General features: G+C 36.6%; 1 protein-coding gene across 1 annotated transcript in view; it reads right to left on the bottom strand.

Moving 5' to 3' along the window:
• The window catches only part of LOC116664744, a 336,479-nt gene that overhangs the window by 75,897 nt on the left and 246,259 nt on the right, over positions 1-14,323 (bottom strand). The window contains exon 4 of the mRNA XM_032482946.1: positions 1,170-1,272. The gene's annotated coding sequence lies outside the window, so the exon portion shown is untranslated. The remainder of the gene's footprint in view (positions 1-1,169; positions 1,273-14,323) is intronic.

Genomic DNA, 14,323 nt, shown 5'->3' with positions numbered 1-14,323 from the left:
GTTATCTCCTCCTTTCCTTTCACTACCTACTTCCCATCCCAGACTGTCTCACTCCATCCACCTATATTTTCCCACAATACTTTGGATATAATTCTTATTAGACAACATTCTTTTCATGTTTACTTCTCTACTCCCTCCCCATCAAGAAGAATGTTTTCTGAGGATCAAGATCATATTTTAATACTTGTATCTTCAGCAGAAGCTCATCAGAAAGTGGGTAACTCAAAAATTTTTTGTTGAAAGAAAAACAAAGTAAGGGAGAGAGGGAAGGAGGAAGGAAGAAAGAGCAAATGAGAAGAAGGGAGGGAAGAAGGTAGCAGAGAAATATTGAGGAGTTCCTCTTCAAAATTAAGCTGGACAACAAGTAATTCTGGAAAACACCTGACTCAAACCTCCATCTTAATGCCCTGCATTTAAAATGTTGTTCATGGGGCACACTGAAAATTTTCTACTCAGAAGTTTGCTTCCTGTGAAGCCATGATAACAAGAATTCATAACAAAATCAAAAGTCCTTAAAAGAAAAAGCATTTTGTTCTGAAATTTTGTGGAGTTCACACTATAACTTACATTCAACTATTTTGTTCCCACTTCATAAGCATAACTGACAGTCTTGTGAGATAATAGAATTATACTCCTCATCAGTGATGGTCAAATTTTTCAAATTTAGATTTTCAGCACAGAACTAGCAAAATGTTTATAGTGCTGAGATCTGCCATCTTATGGGCTTTACAACTCAAGGGACCAGTTTGACGATGTATAGCAGAGTAGTAGTATAGAAAGAGTTTACAATGAAACCTTTAATGACTTCTCTTTGGACTATCTGAGTTGGGATCAAATCTGACATATGCAAAGGTCCTAGAATCAACCTTGCAGTATAGACAAGATTGTAGAGTCCATAGCAAGTAAGGACACACTTCTTGTTTAACTGCTGTGCCCATCAATCAAGCACAGCTTTCCTGCCAAGCTGGTCACCAGGATCTGCTGCACAGAAATTTGTACCCTACAGTACATGCCACTCAGTGCAGACACACCAATACCTGTTTATCCTGCAAGAGTGGCATCTCTGCTCCTTTCCAGGCAAAGCTGATATCTCACAAGAAAAAGGGTAAACCATCCACATCACCCTCAAATGAAGCTTAAGAACTAGCATCACAATTCACATTACTGACCATTGGACGTACAAGGGTAATTCCATGAAGGGATCCTCACATCCAGAAAGTCCAGGACAAGATGCTCTGGGATCATGAAGTGTCAGTACTGCATTGGTCTATGCTGTAACACAAGAAGGAAACTGAGTCTGATTATGCTTGATTAAAAATTGGTGAAGATGTCTTCCACAGTATTCTCCCTTTAGACCCTTTGCCAAAGAGGTCAATGTTACCATGCCTTCCTTAGGAGTACTGAAGATGAACTGGGCAAAATGGCTCCCTCTTAGAGAAGGAAATTGGTGTAGGAAATGTAAAAACCCATGAATCACATTCTATACAGAAATCAATGCCCAACGTGTTTATAAGATTGAGGTGGCTTGACTTCCAGAAGTTGTTAACAAATGTCCCAGAGTGGTCTCAGAGGCAATTGGCAGGAAAGACAATGTTATCCCTCAGAAAGCAATAATTGAGCCAATTTTCTTGAAAACTTGGACTATCTGCTTGGTTTCACTGATCATACTGAAGAACTCCAGAAACTATTCCCAAGGAATTCTCCAACTAGTCATCACAACTATGGTTCTAAAGCCTTGGGCAAACCTTAGCAACCCTAAGGATACTGGAAAGAGTATGCTGGAAGAGCTTCTCTATATAGTGCCTACAATGAACCAGCTCCTTACAATTCTTGAGGCAAACTTGACTCAGTTCAAATTTATCAAATATCAATTTCAGAGTTACCAACTGAAAAAAATAAATTAAAACAATTATCATCCAAGTGGCACTCTGAATTGTCATAAATTCAGAATTTACTATTAAATCTTACATTTTCCTAGTTATATGAGAACTTGTTTCCAAAGAATACAGGAATAGGGCTGCATTTTGTGGGCATATTGATTAGGTAATCAAAAAACCTTGCAGAAATAACCACTGACTACTATATTTAATGAAATCAATTACAAGAATGGGGGAAATTAAAAATGTAAAATTGAAATTGTTTTATGTCCTTTTCTAAAGTTATCAATATCACTGGTATTCACCCTACCTGAGACAACATGAATATAATCTACACCCTATTTCCTAGGCCAAGCAAGAATTTTAAGCTATTTAACAGCTCTTGAATTTCCACCATGCTTTTAGCTATGAAGATAATCACTTTTTCATCTATAGGAATAACGTTTTCCTATAGCCCTGACCTCAGTAAAAATAAGTCTGGCATCTGGAAAACACAGCAACCCTTGGTGTCTAATGTGTGGGCCATATCCTTCCAAAATGAAATCAGAATCTCTGGTGGCGGCAAGGGGGAGGACTGGACACGGAAATGCTTCTGAAAGTTCCCCAGGTGGTTTTACTGTGCATCAAGAGTTGTGAATCTCTGTGGTAGTTGAATAGCACTGTACTTAACACAGTAATGGAAGTAAGCAACTAGTAACGTATCCCTTGCTCTGAAGGAATTTGCCTTGAAGGAATAATACAACCCTGCAGGTAGTGGATATCTTTTGGAGTGCCTACTCATTTCCCCCTTCCCTGAAACTTTATCTACAGGCTGCACAGGAATGGGCTTAGGCAGCTGTTTGTACTAAAAATTACTGCCTCTGCCAACCACATTGATTAAACGGAAGACTGGGTATAGAGCACAAGATAAGATAACAAAATCTCTCTGGACATTTGGAATTAAGATCCCAAAAGTTTAATTCAGTTATTTGGGGGTAGTTGAGACAAAAGAAAACTGAAATTTTAAAGTAGAGAAATTTGGGAGAGAGAAAAGAGAAGAATGTGAAAGTAGATATTCCTGGGTGAGAGTCAGAGGGGTACTGTATGATCCTGAGAGTTGGAGAGAGAGAGAGGAAGAGCTGTCTAGGCTTCTGACAGGTTCCAGCTCAGCCCCTGCAAGGCCTATTTCCTGGACACTGTAGGTTTACAATACCTTCTCCTTATTTTAAGCTAATTGAGTGGGTCTCTGCTTCTTGCAATAACAAATGCTCCTTTCTGCTCTTCATATTCTGGGTCACAGTTTGATTCCCACCTGATTTGTGAACCCTCCATATCTTACCTTGCTTCATGAAAACAGTAATAGCCATAAGACTTTAGATAAATGGGAAACTAAATGGTGTTGAAGTTGTCTAGGAGGCTTTACAGATCAGGTGGGAACTGACTGAGATGTAGAAGACGGTAGGGAGAAGAGATCTCACTCCAGGTGAGGGAAAGCACAAGTTCAAAGTCACAGAGGCAGGAATGTACCAAAGGCAGAACTTACATGGAAGGATGAGGGGGAGGGCTGAAAAATTAATTTAGTTTAGTGAGAATGAACCTGATTAAAGACCAGCAATGCTAACTCAACAGTCTTCTTTTCCTTTGGTTCTTCTGATGCCCAATACTTTTGAAATGAATGCTCTCTACATGTAAATCAATGAACTTAGAACTCTCCCTCATACCATACACAAAAAAGCCTCAAAATGGCTTACAGACTTAAATATAAGATAAGACACTATAAACCTCCTAGAAGAAAACATAGGCAAAACTTTCTCTGACATAAATCTTAGCAATGTTCTCCTAGGGCAGTCTACCCAGGCAATAGAAATAAGATCAAAAATAAACAAATGGGACCTAATTAAACTTACAAGCTTTTGCACAGCAAAGGAAACCGTAAGTAAAACAAAATGACAACTTATAAAATGGGAGAAAATATTTGCAAATGATCAACTGACAAAAGTTCAATTTCCAGAATATATAAACAGCTCATGCAACTTAATAACAACAACAAAAAAATACAACCCAATCCAAAAATGGGCAGAAGACCTAAACAAGCAATTCTCCAATGAAGGCATACAAGTGGCCAATAGGCATATGAAAAAATGTTCAATACTGCTAATTATCAGGAAATGCAAAGCAAAACCACAATAAGGTATCACCTCACACCAGTCAGAATGCCCATCATTCAAAAGTCCTTGAATGATAGATGCTGGAGAGGCTGTGAAGAAAAGAGAACTCTCCTATAGTCCTGGTGGGAATGCAGTTTGGTGCAGCCATTATGGAAAACAGTATGGAGATTCCTCAAAAAACTAAACATAGACTTACCATATGATCCAGCAATCCCACTCTTGGGCATATATCTGGAGGGAACTCTAATTTGAAAAGATACATGCACTATATACAGTAGCCAAGACAAGAATGCAACCTAAATGTCCATCGACAGATGACTGGATAAAGCATCTGTGGTATATTTATATAATGGAATACTACTCAGCCATAAAAAAAGAATAAAATAATGCCATTTGCAGCAACATGGATGGACCTGAAGATCATCATTCTAAGTGAAGAAAGCCAAAAGAAAGAGAAAGAAAAGTACCATATGATATCACTCATATGTGGAATCTAAAAAAAGAAAGAAAAAAGAGGACACTAATGAACTCATCTACAAAACAGAAACAGACTCGCAGACATAGTAAACAATCTTATGGTTCCTAGAGGAAAGGGGATGGGAAGGGATAAATATGGGAGTTTGAGATTTGCAAAGGTTAACCACTATATATAAAAACAGAAAACAAATTTCTTCTGTATAGCACAGGGAACTATATTCAATATCTTGTAATAACCTTTAATGAAAAAGAATATGAAAATGAATATATGTATATGTATGCATGAAAACGAATATATGTATATGTATCTGTATGCTGTACACCAGAAGCCGACACATTGTAACTGACTATATTTCAATATAAATAAATAAATAAATAAATAAATAAATAAATAAATAAATAAATAAAATGAATGCTTGCTAAATACATCCCATTCTGCCTCACTATAGAGGAAACACACATTTAATAATAACAAACAACCAAAAAGTAATAAACAAAAGAAATGCATTGATAGAAAGGAATAGACAATTGCTTGCCAGTTTCTGTTAAAAGCAGGTTTCCTTTTGGTGAGGCAAAGTGGGTATAGCTCAGTGGTAGAGCACACGCTTAGCAAATGCACTAAGTCCTAGGTTAAATCCCCAATACCTCCATTAAAGAAAAGTTTATTTTTTACACATAAATGGAAGCTTATAGCCCATTTATTCTCTATATACTTTGGCAGAAGTTGCTTATTTTGAGACTATGTTTTACTTCTGTTATCAAAATAATTTCTTTTTTAAAAATATTTATCTTTACATACATGTCTAGCATAACTGGTGACAGAAAATAGGGTATATTAGTATTAACTATAATTAAAAAACATCTTGGATAGCATTAGTTAAATGCTATGAATTTGACAATGGTATTCACCATCAACTGGAAATAATGAGTATAAGGTTTAAGTATTAAGAGATCCTTTCAATTCAAGTACTTTACAGCAAGTGACGTAGATCTGGAGTCAAGGTGTGAAGCCACTGGCAATCACTCAATATGCATCAGAGTACCAGCCCCCGCCTGATCAGTGTCCCTGGCTCTCAGAGTGATTCTTACCAGCTCACTTCCAGTGACCTTCTCACTAGAATATCTGCATACAATACCTTATACATTAAACCTGTCCTTAAGTTAACGACTGCCCAAGCTGGATGGGTTCTTGGAAGTTAACCAGTATTTTACTAATGGAACTAAGGTAGTTCATTGTTGGGACTGAGGAGAATGCTGAATTTGCTTTAAAAAAAAATAAATTTTTCTTCCAGCTACTATCTCCATCACTTAACTGAAATGACTTTAAAAAGTGTTGCATTCTTTTCCCTTAGAATGGGAGCAGAAGCAGCCTGTGCAAAGCCAGCCTGCTCCATACGTCAAGCAGTGTTTGTATATATTTCAGCGTATCCAAGCAAGGCCTTTTTAACTTTCCATCCTACGGACGGAGCTGTACTTTCCTGAATGGCAGCCAGGAAAAAGCTTGGAGATTTGGCAGGAAGACTGTGGGAAGCCTGGTGCAACATCAGGCTGAGATCTGGAGCAGAGGCTTTCTACAAAGGCAAAGGAGCGAAACACCTCCTTTTGTTTAGCTCTGCATATGAGCACAAATGGAGCCCCCAGATTGCAATCAGGCCCTATTGTATAAACTTGAGGCTTCCATGCCACACAGCATTTTTGGCATGACGTACTTTATTATTTTTCAGCTGGAAAACCAATTAGCATTCTTTTTATATCTGGGTGTTAATACTTGGGACTTAGAGCGATTTTTTGGCTACCAGCCCACATGGCTGTAGTCTCTTGGGCAATGCCTGACAAATTAAGATAAAACTGTTACTTCATGTTTTCCTACAAAGAGAAAACAAAAACTGTTTCCTGCTCTTATTAATTGGATGAAGTCAATTTCCACATTTAACAAATAAAAAGGTAGGCATAATCAGGGTGTCAACCCAGGGCTCTTATCTCTCCCCAAGCTGGTTCCTCTGCAGGAATATGAGGGTACAAGAACTGTCAGATTCTGACTAAGCTTTCCTTCTCTTGGAAAAAATCTCTGTGGTCAACAGAGGGCTCTGGCTAGCAGGTGGGCTATGACCACCACAAGGTCACTCTTTGGCCTCTTTTGCATTTTTTTTTTTCACAAGTTTGAGTAATGGGATTTACCTGGAGAGAACTATATCAGATTCCAGCCCTGACAAGTGGATTAGTCATAACAGTCAAGAGGGCACTGCCCAGTTTGAAAAAAGTAAACAGAGCCAAAAATTTCCCTATCTTGAAAGCAGAGCAAAAAAAAGTTCACACTCTAGGAATGTAGTTTATGATTAGAGAAAACCATATCTGGGCTGCTGTCTTAGAATATCTGAGCATGTGGAGAAGAGCAGGAAAAGAGGTTGAAATTGTTGTGAAAGGTGCCCATCCTGCAAAGTAGTATAAACAAGGCTTGCCACGGCACACAAATTAATGCCACAAATCAGAGGAATGTGGCTCTCCAGTGAGCAGACCACACTTGGGAAAATCTCCAGGATGATGCAAAATATTTAGAAGGGAAGTGGTAAAACAAACAGAAGGGAAGCACAGCAATTTGACTGCAGTTTTAAAACAAAAATACGTGGGGCACAAAAATAGCTTGGGTGTAGTGACAACAGTGCTTTTGTGCTGTTGGTACTGAATGTACCTCTCTTTGCTAGAAGTGGCCTGAGGGGTCTGCTACTCCCTTAAAGACTTTCTTTGTAAATAGTGGGTGGTAGCATCCTAATTAAAAAAAAAAAAATCCATTTGAAAGACTTCTTTAAAGAATTTGCACTGAAAATTTTCTTTGCAACAAATTCTATTCTGGAGCTATATTATTTAACGAGAGGGTTGTGTTCCAAGTCATGTGGAAATTATCTTATTGCTGTGTTTGCTATCAACAGCAGAAACTGATCATCTGTATTAACTTAAAGGAGTAATTAGAAAATTTCCACTCTTGCTCAGGAAAAGAAACATTAGAATTGAGGTTCTATACACCAGAAATCACGCATTCCCCTATACACAGGGTGACCATACATTCCGATTTGCCAGAACGGCCTCAGTTTACTCCAATTGTCCAGGTCTAATTACTAATAGTGTCTCTTTCACTCACAAAGTGGTTTAGATAATAAACAATCTAATGACCCTACTGCTGCACAGAGACCAAGAGTCTTCTGTCTATCCTCCAGGGATACCAGTCTGATGTTTGACAAAGCTGAGAATCTGCACGTAGTATAAAAAAGGGAGGGGAAGGAAGGAGTTGCTGCGATCTTGCAAAGAAGAACCCTCAACAGTTTGGCTTCACCTAAATGAAGAAAAGAAGGAAGAAGAAGGAAGAAAAGGAGGAAGAAAAGAAAGTGGAGTTGAATAAAATCAACTCCACCTGCACAGGGGAAAGGAGAGAAAATGTCTATCCATAGAAACCTGCTGAGGCACCTTCAGAAGTACCTGGACATCTCCCACTAGATTGTATACCAAAGCCTAAACAAGTGTTTCTTTGTCAAATCCTAGAAGGCAGGCAACTGTTTCAAAGCAGACATTCATGCTGCCTGTTTTTCTGCCTTGTAGCCTGGAGTGTATCACTTAGATATTCCGAATCAGAAGTGTTCAGCCATTTTCATACTGCCATGAGCTACACTGCTGGGTTGCAGCTATTTGGGTCAGAATGGAAATGCTTTGATCTCTTTAACATCTAAGTTTAACTGTGGCTTGGGCCCAAAAGGTGGACTAATTTTGGCAACTTCCCCTGTACACTTTTATCTGAAGATAAAAGGAAGACTTGAAGCATAAACAAAAGGTGTATTTCCGTAAGTCCAAGAGCCACCACATCAAACAAACAAGACTATAGAATCTTGTTCTGAATATTAGCTCTGATTTCACTAGCTCTACTCTGCTCCCTCATTCATTGGCAGCTGGTAAGATCATTTCCTTCCACTGTAAACATATAAAGATAATGTAACATCAAAGAACTTAGAAAGGAAAGAACATTGCTATCACAGTGACTTTCATTTTCACATAACCTTTTAAAAAATAGAAAACCATCTGTTTTAGTTATAAAGTTATTACACTCACCTTGGGTCCAGGAGCCCAAGGTTCTTACACACACTCTACAGATATCTAGATGATGGGAGATGCTGGAGAAGTCATTCTATTAACCTCCTTGTGTCTCAAGGGTCTGGGCTTTAATCGAGAATTTATAGCTCAATAAACTCAGTTAGAATGGAACATAGGCCCCCAAGGGAACCAGCTTGGCGCTCCAGAGGAATCATAGCTTCTCAGTGACCTTTGCACTATGCAAATTCTTCATTTGAGGACCAAATGAGAGCAATGCAGAGCCCAGGGTGTTTAAGGAGCCTATTTGGTCTTATAGTTGGAGCTATAGTCCATTCAAGCATAGGCAGGCGAAAGGACAGTGGAATTCTTAAAGTGGGAAAGCGGTCTCTTTTTAGGGACACACATCTGAGTCCACAAAGGCAGTTTAGCTGGATGCAAATCAGATAGGTCTGAGCAAAGGTATTAGGCACATTATTGCCAAAACAGTGTACTCTCTAGGAATAAAAATCACCAAATTGGAAAGAGAGATTTCTAGCCTTTCCTTATCAATATCCAAAGAGACAAGTGAGCTTCTTGAAGGGCTCTTAATAAACACAGGACCTAATTAAAAGGATATGACATGGTTTAAACATATCAACTTGGCCGATTAACCCCTATAGTGATTTGACCAATGAAGATAAACCAGCCAGGCTAGTGATGGTCAGAGTTAATAGAAAGTAAAATGGCATAATTTATGGATTAAAGAGTACTCATATAGACAACTGAAGTAACACTGGGAATCATGTTTTATGGGTCATCAGATGGCATCACAGTATTCATTTGTTTGCTGAAAAATATTTATTAATTTTTATTCTTTTACATGAAATTACCTTTTTTCATTTTCTTACATTGTTGGCTTAAAAGTTGGGGGAGTGGTAGAAACTTATTTGAATTTTCAATGGTAAAGTTTCCCCAGGTTTCTGGATAAGGAAATGTGACTCAAGCATGAGAAATGTGAAATTTCTATTAACATTTCCTGGCCATCTCGGAAATCGGGATTTCACGTAAAACTTGGGAGTTGCATTAGATCATATCTAAAACCCCTTCCAACAATGCAATTTTGCATAACAAGGATCTGAACATTCTTAAAGAATTTCCTTTTATATCCATTTCAACACCTGCCAGAAAAAAAAAAATTGGCAGCAAAGCCAGAGACCAAGAGAAAAAAAACAGAGAGGCTGAAACTATGTTAGTAACAGACATGTGATTCTCATACCCTCCTTGAAGCAGTTCTCTATCATGTGAAGAAGAGTTTGAGCCACTAGGCCAGGTCTCCCCTGAATACTCTTCTCTTTAATTTAAAAAAAAAAATTTTTTTTTTCAGTTAAGCAAGGAACACGTGAATACGTTCTCACAATAAAAGAATCAATCTATAAAAAGCATATGGAATTAAAAAATAGACACAAAGTATTTGTACATGTGTGGTCATGTACATTTATGTATGATCTATTATGCTATGGTAATTTCTTTTTACCTCGGTCTTAAAGAATTTTCTAATTTAATATATGCAGATCTGATTCTTTCTTTATAATAATAAAATGTTATAGAGTTTATTTACCCTCTCCTTTGTTGATGATATTCAGTTTGTTCCTACTATTTGCCATCACAAAAAAAAATCCTTGTAAATGTGTTTTACTATGAGCAAGTATTTCTGAGGGACAGATTCCTAGAAGTAGATTACAACGTCAAAGATAAGGTTTACTTTAAATTTTGATGAATGTAGTCTAATCTATATATCCTCACATGTATGTCACATGCATTTCTTCTGTAAATAGTTCATATATCCTTTGTGTAGTTTCTATACGCAAGCTTTGTGTTTCTCATATTCATATGTAGGCAACCTTTATAAATCACGAATCTTTTATGCCTGTTGTGAATATTTCCCCTAGTCTTTGGCTTATCATTTAATTTCTTTTTATTATTGTCTTTCACAGAAGGTTTTTGTTTATATGAGGTCATTATAAATAATTTTATATGATACATGAGTTTTGTGCATTAGTTAGGAAAGATTTCCCAATTCCCAGATTATAAAATTATTTTTCTATATTTTTTCAAATATTTTTATAATTTGTTTTTAACATTTATTCTCATTAGTCTCTCCAAAAGATAGTTTTGTTTACGATATGAACTATGAGTTTCATTTTTTTCCCCAAATGAGAGCCAATTGTCATAATGTGATTAACTGAGAAGTCTTGAACACTTTTACTGATTAGAGATGACATTTTTACTATAAGCTATATTCCTTGGTTTCCAGTCTATTTATTTCTATTAATGTGTCTGTCTATTCCTGTGCCAAAATGCACTGTTTAAACTGCCTTATATTACATAATGATTATTAGTACTAGGTCAAATCCCATTCATTCTCTTTTTTAAAAATGTACCCTGCTAAACATTGCTGTTTTCTTCGTACATACTTGTAAAACCAGCTTGCTAACATCTTTATAATTGAGTCTTCCCATTGAGAAATATGAAATAACATTTTATTTATATAGATTTCAAATATCTTTTTCATAAAAGTCTTGCACATTTCCTATTTACTTCTAAGTATAAAGTGGGTTTTGTTGCTATCATGAATGAGACCCCTTTTATCATTATGTTTTCTAATTGAGTATTGCTGATATTAAGAAAGCTATTGATTTTTGTACATTGACTTTTATATCTGATCAACTACTAAACTTTTAAATTCTAATAGTTTTTCTTATCATCCTCTGATTTTCTTGATAGAAAACCTTATATATTTCTCAAATTAGTTGTTGGGAATTTAGTAAAACTTCAAACTCAACTTTTTAAATATCAACTAATTAATGGTCATCCTTTGAGAGTGTTATAGACTGAATGTCTGTGCCCTCACCCCCACAATTCATATGTTGGAGGCCTAACAACTAATGTGATGGTATTTGAAGATGGGGTGCTAAGAGAGTAATTAGGGTTAAGTGATGTCATGAGGGTGGAGCTTTCATAATAGGATTAATGGTCTTTAAGAATAGAGAGAGAGGAGGAGACAGAAGGGAGAGAGAGAGGAGGAGACAAGAGAGAGAGAGAGCGAGGGAGGGAGAGAGAGAGGGAGACCTCTTACTCTTCCTAGTGCACGAGCCAAGGAAAGGACATAAGAGGACACAGCAAGAAGCTGGACATTTACAAGCCAGGAAGAGTGCTCTCACAGAACTCAACCACACTGGCACCCTGATCTCAGACTTCCAGTCTTCAGAACTGTGAAAAAATAAACTTCTGTTGTTTAAGTCACTGAGTCTATGGTATTTTTATTTTTATGGCAGCCCAAGCTGACTAAGACAGAGTTTATGTTATGCTAGGCATACTGGGAGTACTACTGGGACCCCAATGAGAACACATGTAACACTTTTTTGTGAAACTTACAGGTTTAATACTTTGACATTATGATTGGTTTGTTTTGGATTTTTTGGTATAGATAAAATACTATATTCTTTTTCTAGTAGGCTTATCCTACTCTTCTCCCACATACACAAAAAGATTCCCATATTTAATCACTGCTTTCAATTTCAGTAAGTCACTCGTGAAATTTACAATCAAGAATATATAATTTATAAAGGGAAGGCACCCCTAAAAGGACAAGAAGAAATTATTTTAGCTTCACTGCTACACAGACCATTTCTATTCTTAGCCAGCCCGGGTCTGGATCTTCCACAGCAGAACTCCTTCTAGGTCAGGGTTTGCTTCCCTGACATATGGAAACACAGCAGCAGGCTTCATCTGAGTAGCCCAGCCCCTAAGCTTGCAAGGCCACATTTACTGTGGGAAGGAATTTCTGAGGCTGAAATCCTTTGCTAACTTCCCTTTCCAAAACTGACTGCCTCATATGGGAACGTGCTTTCTCTGGTTCTGTAGGTCCAAAGGATATAGAAAAATTAAAATAACCTTTGGGTGATCTTGTCCCTCCATTTTCTTCCTTACAAACTAAAGACTTATTTCCTTCACTTGGTTTGCATATAGGAGATCCATATTGGTTTATAGATACAGATAGGAGAGACATTTTCAGATGATAAGATGTCACATTCTATCTTTATTTATTTGTTCATGATAGATAGGTCTGCTCCCATAGCCATCCCTGACTGACTGACTGTGGTTCCCTAGAGCACTGTTTTGAGGAGAGGTCTGAGGCTGCCTTTGGCCAAGATCAATGAGTAACATCTGCCATGAGCATGGGAAGGAAGGAGGTGGGATGCCTGTCAACCATTTCCCATCTTTGAATATAAATGGCTTTTTGTTTCTGAGCTTAGTTATACAACCTTGGAAGTTTTATCAATTTATAGCTATCATGCATAAAAGGAAATATATTTTTTATTTTTTTAACTCGGATTAACAAAGAGGCCTAAAATAGTTAAGTTAGGAAGCTTTAATGCTAAACATTGAGTATAGTAATACATATCCTAAGTAAAGCATAAGCCAAAATACTACATTCCATAAAAATACTATTACATAGCAGTGATTTTCCTCATTGTTATTAATAGTAGTAGCATGGCAGTATTACTAATAGTTGTAACTTTCAAAATTCAATTTGGCATTATATATTGGGTGGTTTTTTATAAATACAATATACAGCAGATATTTTCAGATAACAGTAGAATACTTTATTTTTACAACTCAGATATTCCAGGAGGTGAAGGACTAAGGAAATAATGTGAATTTTGTTGGTTTTTAACAAAGATGAGCCCTATGTTTTATGAAATTGAGTGAATAGTACAACCCCAAAGTTAAGATTTTACAAAATATTTGAGAAATATTCAAGAAAATAGTGATGTGCAGCTTTAGGCATTGGAGGTTCACAAGTTTGCTCTTCAGAGTGAGATTATTTGGAAAGTCTGGTAGTGACTAAAGTTTGTAAAAGAAAAAAAAAAGAAGTGTTCAGCTGTTATTTGGGTTATTATACCATAAAACTCAATCACTATTTTTCCATTTCCACATATTTCTAGTATTTTATTTTTTTACAAGCAAGGAATCATTCCTTCTAACTACTCACTACTGTGATTCAACTTGCCTATTGCATTGGAAATATTGTATAAGCAGAGAGAGGAGAGGAAATTTCACTTGGAAAATCAGCTAACAATCATCATGCCAATCCATTTCCATAAACCATTGTGATACATCTTCAGATATTCCCCACAGAAGTTCACACTGAAAGTTGGGCTATGAAACAAACATTTATATTGATACCATGTTTTTATCAATTTTCCAGTTTTTTAAACTATGTCAAACGGCCATCTAAAAATATGTTCCCATGAAATTTAATGGTACTTCCTTCTAGTAATAATAGACCCATCATTCTTTCCCACTAAATACAGAGAATGTGATCTTTCTCAACAACCTGGGTAAAAAATGAGGTTTTAGACTATGTAACTTTCTTGCCATCACCAACAACTTGTTGAGATACACACTTCTAAGGACCTAACCTGTTGACCCTAAAAGAGATATCTGCTCAGATTAAGAGATGGACCAAAAGAAATTATGATAAATAATTTTTCCACAAACAACATTTATAAAAGATTGAAAGTTTCGTCATATCTCATTACAATGGTTATACACTGTCATATCTACTTTTTAAACTCTGTGCCTGAGGTGTACCAATATTCAAAAACATTTTTAAAATGTGTTGAAGTTCATATAGTGATACAATACTGTGAAAGTACAATTTTGTTATTTATTCATTAGAGACAATGGTTTAGAGTGACT

This window comes from Camelus ferus, chromosome 7 (genome assembly GCF_009834535.1).
Source record: "Camelus ferus isolate YT-003-E chromosome 7, BCGSAC_Cfer_1.0, whole genome shotgun sequence".
NCBI classification, from domain to species: domain Eukaryota; kingdom Metazoa; phylum Chordata; class Mammalia; order Artiodactyla; family Camelidae; genus Camelus; species Camelus ferus.
Note: the sequence above shows the minus strand (reverse complement) of the source record. Positions and strands in the feature narration are given on the sequence as shown.